This window comes from Terrapene carolina, unplaced genomic scaffold (genome assembly GCF_002925995.2).
Source record: "Terrapene carolina triunguis isolate 2854851 unplaced genomic scaffold, T_m_triunguis-2.0 Scaffold96, whole genome shotgun sequence".
NCBI lineage: Eukaryota > Metazoa > Chordata > Testudines > Emydidae > Terrapene > Terrapene triunguis.
The window spans coordinates 26,180,500-26,195,463 of record NW_020664447.1 but is presented as its reverse complement, the minus strand read 5'-3'; positions in this window follow the sequence as shown (position 1 = coordinate 26,195,463).

Sequence of the window (14,964 nt, the reverse complement as noted above, 5' to 3'; positions counted from 1 at the left end):
TCAGGTTTTCCTTAGCCTGTGTTGGGGGTCAAACCAGCTTGTGGAGTCCTAGGATTTGGGCTGAAGTTCCTTTTTTTCATGCTTCTGACCTGAGTAAATCTTACTCTTTATTTGCTTCCCCCTTTGTCTATCCAGTCAGGCTTGGACAGCCTTCCTCTTTTCTCTCTTACACACTTTTATATTTATAATCTCTCCCTAATGTAACTGTATTTTTTAATCTATTTTTCCTAAACTTCCTGTTTCCTCCTGCTGCACCTTTTCCAGGCACTTACGCTCGGCAACTGTGTACCTGAGTTGTCCATACCTCTTATCTTGGCTGTGAAGGAAGGAGTGCAGTCTAGTGGCCAGAGCATGGCACTGGCAGCCAGGACTCCTGGGTTTTAATCTTTGACCGGTCACTAGCCCTGTGTCTATGATCTGTGCCTCAGTTTCTATATAACAAAGTTTACATTATTTACCAACCTCCTAGGGGTGTTTTGAGAATTAGTGACTTTAATGTACTTTTAGATCCTGGAACAGAGGGGCAAAACATTTTGTCATTGTATATGTGTCTTCATGTGTGCTCTGTGGCTGATTTCCTGCTCATCCTTATTTCTGATTAATACCCCACTGTGGGACTCCTTCCCATCTGGGTCCCAGCTGATAGGCCTCCCTCCTGCATGATTTCTGTAGGACATTTTAAAAATTCAGCTTTAAATGTTTCCTTATCTCCCCCTGTTTTTAGTCTCATTGTTGCTTATGCCGTACAGCTCTTTGATACAGTGCCTGTGAAAGGTGCCTATTAAATTAATCATGCAGTAGGGAAAAATCTATTTTATAGGAGTCAAAAGTCTCTAAGTAGAGTGTTCTGTGCACCTTTCCAGGAGGCATATTTAAGCTGCAACACCTGAACTGATCTCACAATCAGATTGTTGAAGAGTTTGTTTTGAAAGTAAGTGCATAGTGAGTTTACAGAAGATGAAAGAGGAAGCTCTTCAGTTGTTCTTTATTGTCTTAATTAACTGAAGCAAACCCTCTCCACCTTGATGTTCTGCTTTTCAAAGCCGAATTACTTTTGCTGACTTGCATGACTTTCAAATCTCGCTTGTAGCTTTCTCCCCAATGCTGGCCCTACTGGCTGCCCCGCTGCCGCTGTTCGGCTTGCTTTGTGGCAGTCCTCTTTAAGAGGCCCTCTCTTCTGTAAACCTGTCAATTGTCAAGATGCTGAAGGGAGTCTGAAAAGAGCTCTGGAGTCCCTAGTGGTGACAGAGGGGAAACAAACGTCTCTTTCTTCCCCTTTCATTCCAAGCGATGAGTGTGAAAGAGAAGACAGCAGCGGCACTGCAATGAATGCTAACGAGCAGTTGGTAGGGCACTGAGAGCTTTTTGATGCTGTTTACTGATTTTTGACATAGTGGTTTTGCCACTTAAGACTTCTGGCTGCTGCTTTGTGCCACATTTGCAATAAGTCTCCTTAGCCAGGCCTTGTTTTCCTCAGGTTTCTTCATCTTAAAGGAAACAGTTTGACTTAGGAACAATGTGGATAAATAAGTCGCTTTCCAGACCTTGCTTGTTTTCCCTTTGCCCTGAGGTCAAATTCTTCATAGTGCAAAGCCAGAATATTTTTTCCCCAGCAGAATCTGTCCGTGTGTGTGAGATAACCCACTTTTTCTGCTAGTGTGTTTAGTGTTAGTATAATCCAAGGAAAAAGCTGTGTTAACCTGTTTAGAGTGAGAACGTTCTCTTTGATGACATTTATTTTTCCTTTTGAAATGTTGTGGTTGTACTTGAACACTCATGATGATACTGAGGGACTTTGACTCAGTACAGTATATTGTGAGCAGATACGTAAACTTCCAACATTCAACTACAGAATCTCTAGATATTCTAGTTTAGACCCCCCTCTGCCGAAGCACCTCAGTCCTTACCTGCAGTACTCTCATTCTTGAGCTCCCCCCACTTAGTATAGGTTTTCTGGTGCCCAGTGCATCTTCATTCTGACCTACAACAGTTTGCTATGCAATGTCTGGGTCTTTCTAGAGACTTTCATTTGTTACACATGGTGCTACAGTTTTATGATATGGAATTGGATAATGATGATGATTTATTATTTGGGCTGCTGAGTGCTATGACAATACAGTCAATATTGGAGCTCCATTATGCTGGGCATTTAGCAAACACACAGTAAAAATATACCCTGAACTGTTTACAGTCTAAATAAAGACAGGACTTAACAGATGGGCATAACATACAATAGAGGAGGAGTGGTGTGATCTAAATGGGACTTCTACCCAGGTCTCCTGGTCCTCTCCATTCTTGACACTGGGAAAGTCGCACAATCCATAGACCCCTTTGTCCCATTCCTGTCTCCTTGTTGGTACCATAAATACAGTGTGACTAACGCTTGGCATTTATATGGCAGATACAGTATTTTAACTATTTTCTTCTCCTTAATGGAAGAAAACTGTACTTACCACTATCCTTGAGCTTTAAATAAGGCTATACTGCCAGAGTGGAGGGCCTTTGTTGTTGTTCTTGTCGCAGGAAGTCTGGATTGTTCCAGCAGAACTCACCATTCAGAGGCATGACGTTTCCTTTCAGTTTGTAGGCTCCAGGAATGTACTGGGAGGACAAAAGAGGGCTGGGATGTGAGCTGGGTGGGTTTGTTTTTTTGACATTCCACTTTTTCTTGCAGTTTCTCTCTAACTAGGAAGCAGCTGAATTGGTGCCAATGGAGTTTTGCAGGCTTTAAAGAAAAGTGACGTGACCCATTAATTTGTTTTTTAGTTGAAAAGGTGTTTTCTGAGCTGCCGCCTTGCAAGGTGATGACCCATCTGCATTCCCTTGTGAACTGACATGGCAACAAAGCTTAGCCATTGCCTGGCATCTCGTACAAACAGGCCACCTGCCAATGTCAAGAACTGTTCACTCTGTCTATATTAAGGCAAGGGGCTGTGTGTGCGCATGCACGTGCTAGGGAGAATATGATGAACTGGCAGGTAGATCCAGTGTCTCTGTTCGCATGGATAACTGTGCATGTGCTGGGGCAAGTATGTATCTAGTAGGCGTGGTTATGATGGAGTGGGTATGGCATGTGTTGGGGGCAGCCATGACTAGGTTAATTGTGGGTTGCAGTAGGCATATATAATATATGTGAGGGTCAGTTATGTATATAAAAAGTGCCTACACCATTTTCTTACTTCACAAATCAACATGCAAACATATTTCTGAACCCCAGCTGTATTCCCTTCCCAGGGAAATAAGTGAAGGCACCTTCCAACAAACCTAATTTAAGATGGAACACAAGTAGTAGAAGGTGCTAAATTACGACCAGTATTAAACATTTAGTAGGTAGATATTTCAAATTCAGTCTCTCTCATGAGCTTGCTGCACCTTCAATGCACACAATGAAACTAACAAAAATGGGGTGATTTTGAAACCCTGAAAGGGAACATGGCAAGAGCACAGTTTTGTCTTATTGACAAATTATCTGTTTGTATTGTCCCCAAGACCTGCTGCTGCAGTGTCACATGAAAAGGTACACTCTCAGTCTCTCTGATACCATCCCTTCAGTGCCTGGGCCTGCCTCCTTGGTGGTTCAGTCAATACTGCCATGCAGCGCCACCAAATACAGGATGGAGTCTGTGCTGAGTTGGAGCACAGTTCATCACAATATCAATAATGTTATTGATGCTGTCTGCACTGCTGCTTGACAGAATTGCGCAAACCCAAACAACACGGTAATCAATTATAGCTGAAAAGGTACTTAGCTGGGAGAGAGGGCATGTAAAAAAGCCAATAAGACCTTTCCAGATCATCACTCTATTTAGTACAATTAATGAGAAGGCTCCCATCTTGGGCTGACTTAACAAGGCATCCTCAGTTTTGGAGATTGTCTTTTAGGAGCCCAGAGGGAGCGAGGTTTGTGATGGGGAGAAGGAATATAATGAAACAGGCAGGCCTGGCGAGTGTCTCAGGTATGCTCTGTTTTGCTAACACTCTGTCAGATTATTGAAATTAATGTTGGTGTCACTGTTTACGTCACCACAACATGTCTTCTGACACCTTTGGCAATTTACCTCTCAACTGGGTATCATTTTTCATCTTCACTATGCGCTAGGAATCTTTTATTACCACCGCAGAGCTGCTGTGTGTGCGCGCATAGCTCTGCTTGGAAGGAAACATTTTTACAATGGGTTAGGAACTCAGACAACCATAATTTCCTTTTCAGCAATGCTCCATTTGATCCATTTTTACAGATCAAATAAATGCACCCAGGGTCAAGGAAAGGGCACTAAATCGAACAGCTTAAAAACCCACCATGCCAGTTAACTCCTGTGTTTTATATAAACACTGGCACTGGATCCCCCTTTATTTAAAAAAATCCAAGTCCTTGCCAAAATCCAAAGCTGCCCAGTTGGTATTTCATCAATTGTTTGTCACTGTGTGGCATATCTTGCATGAATGGTTATTATACATTAATTCTTCTTTGTTGCTTTCTATTGTTTTGCTGAAGCAAGAATGTCACTGAGACATTGCCTCTCACAAAAGGGGATCTTGGTGAATCATTTCAAACCTGTTTTCTTGGCTCCGTCACAATGATTTTGTGTGTGTGTAGGAAGCACAATAGAGCCGGTCAACTGTTGTATCCATCTCTCTCGCTGTCTTCAAGGGCTAGTTACAGCCTCAGTTTCTTCTGAGAAACACACACAGCTGCATGGTATTTATTCAGTCCTCTCCTAGTAGCTATTCCCTGGCAGGAACAGAGCAGAGTGAATTTAGCCTAAAACTAAAACAGCTCATATGTCGGAGAAAGGCCTGATACTATTGTTTAGGTAGTTTTTAAGAGTTTATTGAATTTAAAGTTTCAGAATGATAGATTGGGTTGGGGAAGAAATACTTACTGCACTGAAATATGTGTACAGACTCTGGGATCATCTGTTAAGACCAGATAGGTGTATATTGTACCATCCATTTCCTGTAAGTGTGAAGAGCAGCGGTTCTCAAACTTTAGCAACCCGAGGACCCCCATATTTTTATTTAAATTTTTTTGTGGGCCTCCAAGCCAGCTTCTAATTTTCCCTGGGGTGCTCAACCCCCGCTCAGCCCCAGGCTGCGCCCCCCTCATTCCCAAAGCCCCCGTCCACCTTTCCCCACCCCCGCTCCACCCCTGCCCCTCCTCTTCCCCATCTCTTTCTGACCTCTCCCCCGAGTGTGCCCTGTTCCTGCTCCTCCCCCTCCCTCCCAGCACCTCCTGAACACTTCTGAACAGCTATTCTGTGGCATGCAGGAGGCACTGGTAGGGAGGGAGAGGAGTTGATCAGTGGGGCTGGCAGTGGGGCCGGACATGACTCGTGGACCCAAAGCCTGAGCCCCACTGCCCTGAGCAGGGAAGGGGTCAAAGCCAAAACCCAAGGGCTTCAGCCCCAGCCAGAGGACCTGTAACCTGAGCCCTGCCGCCCAGGGCTGAATCCCTCAGGCTTCGGCTTTGGCCCCGGGAGGTGAGGCTCAGGCTTCAGCCCTAAGCCCCAGCAAGTCTAAGCCAGCCCTGGTGACCCCATTAAAATGGGGTCATGACCCACTTTGGGGTCCAGACCCACAGTTTGAGAACTGCTGCCCTATTCTAAAAATGGAGAAAATTGGAAAGAGCAACCGCTGTAGCTTCCTCACCCCTCACATACTAATCACAACTGCCTTGGTTTGAGGAGGAAGGTCTGAACTAGAGCTGGGTGAATAATTTGTGCCAAAAAATCCAGTTTCAGTCAACCTGATACTATTTATGAATTCATGTCTAGTTCACTGAATAGTTTTGACAAACTAATAATGGTGAAACAAAATGTTTTGGTTTTGACACAATCTAAATTTTTCATTTCAATTTCAGGCATTTTCAGAAAAGCAAAAACTAGATTCACAAAATGTTGGAGGGGAGGCGTCCCTTAGAACCTCTACCTCATTGGTTAGCGTACTCACATGGGATGTGGAAGACTGGGGAGAAGGGATTTGAACTTGAGTCAGAAAATATCCCAATGCCACTATATAAAGCCATGGTGCGCTCATACCTTGAATATTGTGTTCAGTTCTGGTCACCCCATCTCAAAAAGGTTATAGTGGAACTGGAAAAGGTTCAGAAGAAGGGCAACAAAGATGAACAAGGGTATGGAGTTGGTTACATATGAGGAAATACTAAAAAGATTAGGGCTGTTCAGTTTAGAAAAGAGATAATTAAGGGGGGATATGATGGAGGTCATGAATGGTATGGAAAAAGTAAATAAATAGAGAAGGATTATTTCCCCTCCCACAATTCAAAAACCAGGGGTCACCCAATGAAATTAATATAGGCATCAGGTTTAATACAAACATGAGAAAGAACTTTTTCACAAGATGCACAATTAATATGTGGAACTCATTGCCTTGGGATGTGTATAAGTATAACTGGGTTCAAAAACAAACTGGATAAGTTAATGGAGGATAGGTCTATCAATGGCTGTTAGCCAAAAGAGTCAGGGATATAACCCCATGCTCAGGGCAACCCTAAAACTCTGACTAGCAAAAGACAGGAAGGGAAAATGGGGGGAGGGGAGAATCCCACAAATTGCCCTGTTCTGGACACTCTCCCTGAAGCTCTGATACTGACCAATGACAGAGAGAGGATAGTGGGCTAGAGTGACCATTGGTCTCTTCCAGCATGGTTGTTCTTATGTCTCTTATATTGCAAGTGAGTGTCCTAGCCACTGGACTGTGGGGTTTTTTGGTATGGAGATCTCTCAGTTTATCTAGTTGGAACTGTTCCTGCATGAATAAATAAATAATTAGCCATTGGGGCAAGGACTTTAACTTGGGTCTCCCACATCTTATGTGAGTGCCCTAACCACCACTCTACAATCCTTCTTGCTACTTTCTTGACCCAATACCTATTTATTGCCATTCGTAATGGCAATTCACAGTCATTCATAATAACAATTGGGCCAGGGAAAGAGTGATGGATACAGTTGTTATAATAATTTTGATGGGACATGGATTAGATTCTTATCTAATACATAACAGTGTAAGATACGATATTGAGCTCCCAAGACTCCTGATCTCTAGGTGAGTTTCCCATGGCATGGAAGCTGAGTAAATAGAATGTGAAGGCTTGCAGTAGCTTGGGTATGCCCCACACATTGCTTCCTGAACACCCACAAGCCCACCACTACCAGTCCAATCAGGTAATGTTAGCTGATAGTTAGTAATAGAACCAAGGACTGGGATTCCTAAGTTTGAGGGCTAAGGCTCTGTGGTTTAGCATCATTTGACCTTTGCCTCTGTCCACCTACAAGGATACTGAAATCCCTACCTGAAAAATTAGGTACTATATGAGTTTTCCTAGGGAGATTAAATGTAGCAAGGAGCCTCTGTACAGACTGGTATGCTCCCCTCTGTTTCCCCTCACCTGCCAATATTATCCTGGATTGCTTAACTCAGATGTCTCTCTACCTGGTCATATTTGGCAGTGCATGTGCTCTCATTGCCTTTAATCAACCCCAACATTTGTGACAGGTAATGGAGTATATGTAACAGCTCTCCCTGTGTTTCCCAAGCCATCTTGGACACTAAAGAGTCCTCATTTGTTTAATTGTGTCTTTGTTGCTTTTCAGTTCCCTCTGACCAGTGGAATGTAAAAAAGGGGGCATTTCCCCCCATATAGCTTGCATAGCAACGCTTTGGTGGATGCAAAAATTAGTCATTCAGCATCAGCCATCTGTTCCTCTAATCTAAAAGCCATATCAGATTGGTAGAGACCCTTAGATTTTAAGGGAAAAAAGCCCTTGGAGTGAGAAAATGACATTAAAGTTTTATGTCATCTTCTCGTGGCCCAATAAACAATATTAATGACAAGGCATACAAAGGATTAATATATCTTTCCTGCAGGGCCCCAGTTATATAATCTGGAAGAATTCTGCCTGCTAAAATATGAGTCCTACAGTATCTCTGCAGGCATAAATTATTTGGCTTTTCTTCTCCTTGAAGGATAACCTGTCACTCTGGAGGCAATTTTTCTTTCTGATTTCTATGTACTGTAATTTTCATGCACTCATTCCAGTGCACACACCCACACACAGCATGTTGCTTCCACATCTACATTAATGTGGGTGCTTTAACAAATAAATAAGTCTCTAAAATCCTATGTGGATGGCTGCTTGCTGGTAGCGAGTCAATTGCTCTGGTTAACCTGAAATTCGACAGCAGCAGAACCATGGAGTTGTTGGGCAGTGAGTGCTCAGAACCAGACTCCAGAGAGCCACGTGTATACATGGTGTCTATGGGCTAACCCCACAAGGTTGGATTTGGATGAAGAGCTGGTTAGGAAATTTTCTGACAAAATGCTTTTTGCTGCAAAATACTGATTCATCAAAACTGATTTTTGTGTGTGTGGAAATGTATATTTTTATAATGCTTTCATCGGGCAGCTTCCTGAAGTGCAGATGGAATCTTGGGGCGTGGGGAGGAAAGGAAAGAGAGAGACCCACCCCAGAATAGCCAATTAGCTGCTGGCTAGATCACCCACCTTGATTTCTCACAGCCTAGGTGAATGCCCTAATCCCTGGGCTATAGATCAGCCTTTCTCTCTCTGTCCCAATTAATATTTAATTTATATAAAGTGGAACAGCTTCAAGAGGAGAAACAGGCTGGCTCTGTATCTCAATAGTAAGGGCACTTGCCTGGGATGTAGACAACCCACATTCAAGTTCCTGCTCTCAATCATACTGACTCGAACCTAGGTCTCCTACATCCCCAGTGAGTGCTCTAACAATCACGTGATTGTCTGTTCTTGGGTGACATGCTCTGTATCTCTATCATTTTCATGAAAATATAAAGAGGTCATGGTTTTGCTCTGATTCAGAATGAAGTACTTAGATAATTGCCTGCCCACAGCACTCTCCTTCAATGAGGATTTGATGGCCAGACAAAAGCCCAGGGACCTATTCCTCGACTGGGACTACAATTAAATGTCCAAAAGTCCACATTAACTCCAGTCCAACATCTGGATTCCATAGGAATCTACCTGGATGCAGTAGCAGCCACACCATTCCTTCCCTCACACAGGTTTAACACTCTAGTCAATTTAGTCTCTACAGTACAACTCAGTCCTCAAACATTGGCCAGAAACTGTCTCCAGCTACTGGGACACATGGTAGTGGGCACCTTTGTAATAAATCACATCAGATTTCACATTCACTGCCTTCAAGGTGGCTGAGAACAGTCTATTTACCAAACAAACACAGCTTTAACAAACTTCTCTTGAAGCTCTTGATAGTCAAAAAATCCCTCAACTATTGGAAAGACCCTCAAAATGTCTGCACACCCCTAAGGTCCAGAGAGGTCCAGAGAGGCCCGGGCTACTTCCAGCTTTTGAGGCCCCAACCATAATAAAAATAAAAAAATGATGATACATGAAAACAAAATAAGTCACCCAAAAAAGAGTAAGACATAATTTGAATTTTTTTTTTATTTAACAAATGCTTTTCTAGGCTTTTTCTGTTCAAACACACTAATTATTGAGGAAAAATCTAGCTTTCATGTAATGTCACGGTTGATATTAAGCATGGCAAGCCCATTCAAATGGTCTTGTCCAATAGTTGAATGGTGATAGCTCCTTACCTGCTTTAACATGTTGAAGGTGCATTCAGCTGAAGCCACTGATGCAGACAAACTGACAAAAATACGCAATGCAAGTGTCTAAATTTGAGGCCCCCATTGAGCTTGAGGCCCAGGCCAAATTTCCCTCCTGCACCCCCCCCCCCCCGATTGGCCCTGACCCCAACATTAATATTAACTATGGACGTATCCGTGTTGGGATGGGGAGCCCACTTGGACACCCACCCTGTTCAAGGCAGGTGGTCTCCACTCAAATCCACTCTACATATCAACTTGCTGGAACTCAGAGCAGTCAGAAATGCCTGTACACATTGCCTCCCGCTGATCAGGGGCAAGCACATTACAATCATGATGGACATCATCTCATGTATATTTTACATAAACCATCAGGGAGGAGTGAGATCACCTTCCCTTTGTGCTGAAGCAGTGAACTCTAGAATTGATGCATTCATCACCACATAAACATCTCAGCAGCTTACCTCCCGTATATACAAAACACTATGGTGGACGCACTCGGTGGACAATCTCAGCAGACACTTCTCCCCAGAATCACAAATGGGAAATAGACCCCTCCATTCTTGACTGCATATTTCTACACTGGAGAGTCCCAAAGACTTATTCACCACAGCCAAAAACAAGAAATGCTCCCAGTTCTGCTCCAGGGCCAGTCTGGGTCATCACTCTCTTGAAGATGCCTTTCTCCTATAATGGAACAGAGATCTTTTGTATGCCTGTTCATCTATTCCTCTAATATAATGTCCTGTTCAAAACAAAGAAAGAAAGAGCCAGGGTTATACATGTAATTCTTATGTGGCCAAGACAAACATGGCTCCCCTACCTTATTCACTTCGCTGTTTGACAACCAATCACTCTCCAGACCTCCCTTTGAACACTTTGAACACCTGTTCCCTTCTACACCTATCTATGAAGATCACATTCCTAGTGGCTATCACTTGCTCAAAGAGTGGGAGAGATAGGGGCTCTAATGGCCTACCCTCCCTTTACAATATTTTTTAAAGACAAGGTCACACTACGACTGCATCCAAAGTTTGTCTTTGAACTTTCACATAAACCAACTTTTCACTTCCCAGTTTTCTTTCCAAAAATGCACAGATCAAACAGAATGTGACATTGCACACTCTCGATGTCAGGAGAGCACTCGCCTTTTATTTAGATAGGACTAAGCCCTTCAAGAAATCTATCAGACTATTTCTCTCCATTGCAGACAGATCTAAGGGATGCTCAATCTCTAAACAAAGACTCTATAGATGGATATTGACCTGCATTTCCTACTGCTATCGGTCTTATCTTCAACTTCTTTCTAGAGTACAAACTCACTCCAAGAGATCTCTCTCCACTTCCATATCCTTCCTCAAAAATGTTCTGGTCACAGAAATATGTAGACCTGCGACTTGGACTTCTGCTCATACATTTGCTGAACATTTGCAATCACCCACAACTCATCATCTGATGCCATATTTGGCTCAATTCTAGACTTGACTCTGAAGCTCCACCTCTCCCTTAGGGGTACGGTTGCAGAATCATCTAGAATGGAGCACCCATAGGGATATTTCTACTCGAAGAAGAGAAGATTACTTGTCATGTGCAGTAATATGGTTCTTTGAGATATGTGTCTTTATGGGTCTTCCACTACCTACCCTCCTCTCCTCTGCTTCGGAGTTCTTTCCAATGAGCTCTGTGGTAGAGAAGGAACTGAGGGTGTCCATTCTGCCCATGCAGCACTATATAGCCCAGGTGCAGGGCACAAGACAGGGAGAGTGCATGTATGGGCTGAATAGACACTGCCTCCTAAAATCTCCGATCTGAGATGCTGGGGGTGCAAGTGCACCTATAGTAGAGCACCCATGGGGATACAGATCTCAAAGAACTATAGTTACTGCACAGGCTGAGGAACCTTCTCGTCACAGGTTGAGGTTTAAAGTTCTGTCATGAATTAGAAACTTGTTGAGAGAGAGAGAGACCAAAGTTTAGGAATAAATGGTTATTTTTCCATATGAAAGGAGGTTAACAGCAAGGTGCCCCAAGGATCTTTATGGTAGTGCAGGACAGATGTGGGTTTTTGATTGTTGTAAATTATTTTATTTTTTTTTGTGATAAAAGTTTTTTAAAAAATATTTGAGTTTTCATTGAAATAAAAAAATGAAAACTGGCATTGTTGCCAAAAACTGAAAGATACTTTTGTTTTTTAATGAACCCCCCCAAATCTATGTGGAAAATAAATGACAATTTTTCAATAATTTTTACTTAACACTTTTTCAGAGGAAAACAAATCCTTTTCTGCCCAGCTCTATTCAATAATGATCTGAAAGAGGGGATGAAGAGTGAGGTGGAAACAATTTGAAGAATTAAATACCATTGTTAGGATTGTCAATTCTAAAGCAGCTTATGGAGAGTTTTAAAAGGATCTTATAAAGTTAATCCAATGCAGAAAAGTGCAAGGTAATGGAGATTACAAAGAACAGTTTGAAATGTTCAGACACATTGATGGGTTATAAATTAACTGCAGCTACTCACAAAAAATCCAGGGTATCATTATGAACAGCTCACTGTAAACATCTACTCAATATGCAGCACTAGTCATAAAAAAAGAAAAGAAAATATCAGCCTGTAGTAAGAAGGGATAGAAAATAAGATAGAAAATATTGCCAAATGCAAGGTGAGTTTTGGTCTTTCCATCTCAAAAAAGAAAGAGCAGAAAAATAGAAAAGTTCCAGATAAGAGCAGCAAAAATAGGGCTTGATCCTACATTAATTGAAATCAATATTAAGCTCACATTTACTTTAATTGTGCAGGATCAGGACTATTATAGGTTATAAATTGGGTAAAACTTCCATATGGAGAGGAATTTTTTACTCAACAGTCCTCATTTTCAAAGGAAACTAATAAGATCTGACAAGATAGAGACAAGCAAAATGATGAATAGTATGCAGAAGTAAATTGGGAGCTTTCAAATAATTAGAGCGGGTTTACACTTGAATGAAAAAAGTCAAAAATGGCCATTTAAAAAAAAATCTGAAAAAAATCATGTTTGTACTTTAAAAAAAAATTATTTGAAACCTGATAATGAAGTAAATTGGGGGTTTCCAGTTTCTTTTCTCCTTCATCCAATCCCTTTCTACTCATTCCCTCCACTCCTTTCTATTGGTCGTGGGTTTTTTTTTTGCTAAGAGGTAGGAGGGGGAACCCAAACATCTTCAATATGTTCTTTGCCATAAAAATCATACAAACAATTAATGAAATAAATACATTTTCCTTTTCAAAAATTGTAGAACAAAAAATTACTTTGAAACTTTTTGCAGCACAGCTTTACAAATAATACAAGAAGAGGAGAGAATATTGAGATTAAAACACAACAAATTTAGAACAAATGGTTATTTTTTTAAATATACTGCAAATTAGCCTGTGGAACTTGCTGCCACAGGGTATTACTGAAGAGATTAGTAAATTTCAGAAAAGACTAGTCAGCTTATAAGGACAATAAGAATATATGAATGCTTACACTACCCAAGAACAATATTTATATTACATGGCATATCAATCTTCATGATTTAGTATAAACAAACCAGTAACTGTGTGGCATTGGGAAGAAACTTCCCTCATAGGCATGTTACTGCTTTATTTTCTATTATTGGGGATTCGAAGAGGAAATTTTACATTTTCTTCTGAAGCATTTAGTATCTCCACGGTTACAGAGAAAATACCGAATGGAGCTGTGCAAATAACTGATTTGTCATTTTGCTGGCAGTTCTGAAAAATAAATAATAAAAAAATCATTTTGGGTCAACCCAAAACTGAATTATTTTAGAATTTTCTCTCCCCTCGCCAGTGAATGCCCTAACCACCAGGCCATAGTGTGTGTGTGTGGGGGGGGGGCGGGGGGAGCTTCCTCTCATACTCTTCTGTTAAAGCTGTTCCTGTTTGTGTGAAATACTTAAATATTAATTGGTTTAACAAGAAAGTAACAATGACTCTATGTCCTGCTGGTTAGGGAACTTACCTGAGAGGGGAAACTTGAGTTCAAGGTGGGGATTTGAAACTAGGACTCCTACAGTCGAAGTGAGTGCCCTGGGCTATTGGGTGTAAGAGGGCATCACTGCCACCATTTCCTTGATTTTGTGAAGATACCTAAGTCCTCTTGTGCATCTAGTTCAAAAAGCCAGATTTGCCTCATGTCAAAATGAATTGTTTTGACATTTTAGGGGGAGAAAAATGGAAACAATTTGAAACTCACATGAATTCACTAACTGTTTCAGTCAATCTAAATCTACATTTCTTTCTTGAAAAAAGGTTATAGGAAAAAAGTACATCCATCTTTAATATTGAACTCAGCAGACCATCATCAGTCTGATCTGGTATGGTAATTCCTCTGTTTCTACTCTTCAGTGTGGTTTGGATCCTGTGTACCTTAAAGTGCATCTTTCCCTCCATTCATTACTCTACTGCTATCAGCAGGGCCGGCTCCAGGCACCAGCCCACCAAACATGTGCTTGGGGCGGCGCCTGGAGGGGGGCGGCGCGGCGGGGTGCTCCGGCCCGAGAGCGGGGCCGCAGTGGGCTCGCTGCCCTCCCCCGGCGCTCTGGGTGGTCAGGGAGAGCGGGGCCCCGGCCGGGCTCTCCACCCTCCTCCCGGCGCTCTGGCCGCCGGGGGCTCTCCGCCCTCCCCCCGGCGCTCTGGCCGCCAGGGAGAGCGGAGAGCCTCGGCCGGGCTCGCCGCCCTCCCCCCGGCACTCCGGCCAGTCGGGGATTGTGGGCCCGCGGACGGGCTCGGCGCCCTCCCCTGCCGCGCTGGGGGGGGGGGGGGGGGGCGGCGGGTGGCTTTTTTGCCTAGGGCAGCAAAAAAGCCAGCGCCGGCCCTGGCTATCAGGGCCGGCTCTAGGCACCAGCAAAACAAGCTGGTGCTTGGGGCGGCACATTTTTAGGGGCATCATGGCCGGCACCAGAATGCCGCCCCTAAAAATGTGCCCTGGCTGCCCTAGCTCACCGCCACGGCGCACGAAACTGCTGATTCACGCGCCGCTGCTCGCCCTCCCTCCCAGGCTCTCAAACCTGGGAGGGAGAGGGAGATCCCGAGCGGCCGCGGCGTGCGAAACAGCTGATTCGTGCGCCGCTGCTCACCCTCCCTCCCAGGTTTGAGAGCCTGGGAGGGAAGGGGAGATCCCGAGCGGCCGCGGCACGCGAAACAGCTGATTCGCGCGCCGCTGCTTACCCTCCCTCCCAGGTTTGAGAGCCTGGGAGGGAGGGGGAGACTCTGAGCGGCCACGGCGCGTGCGCCGCTTCTCCCCCTCCCTCCTAGGCTTGAGAGCCTGGGGGGAGGAGGCAGGGCTGGGAA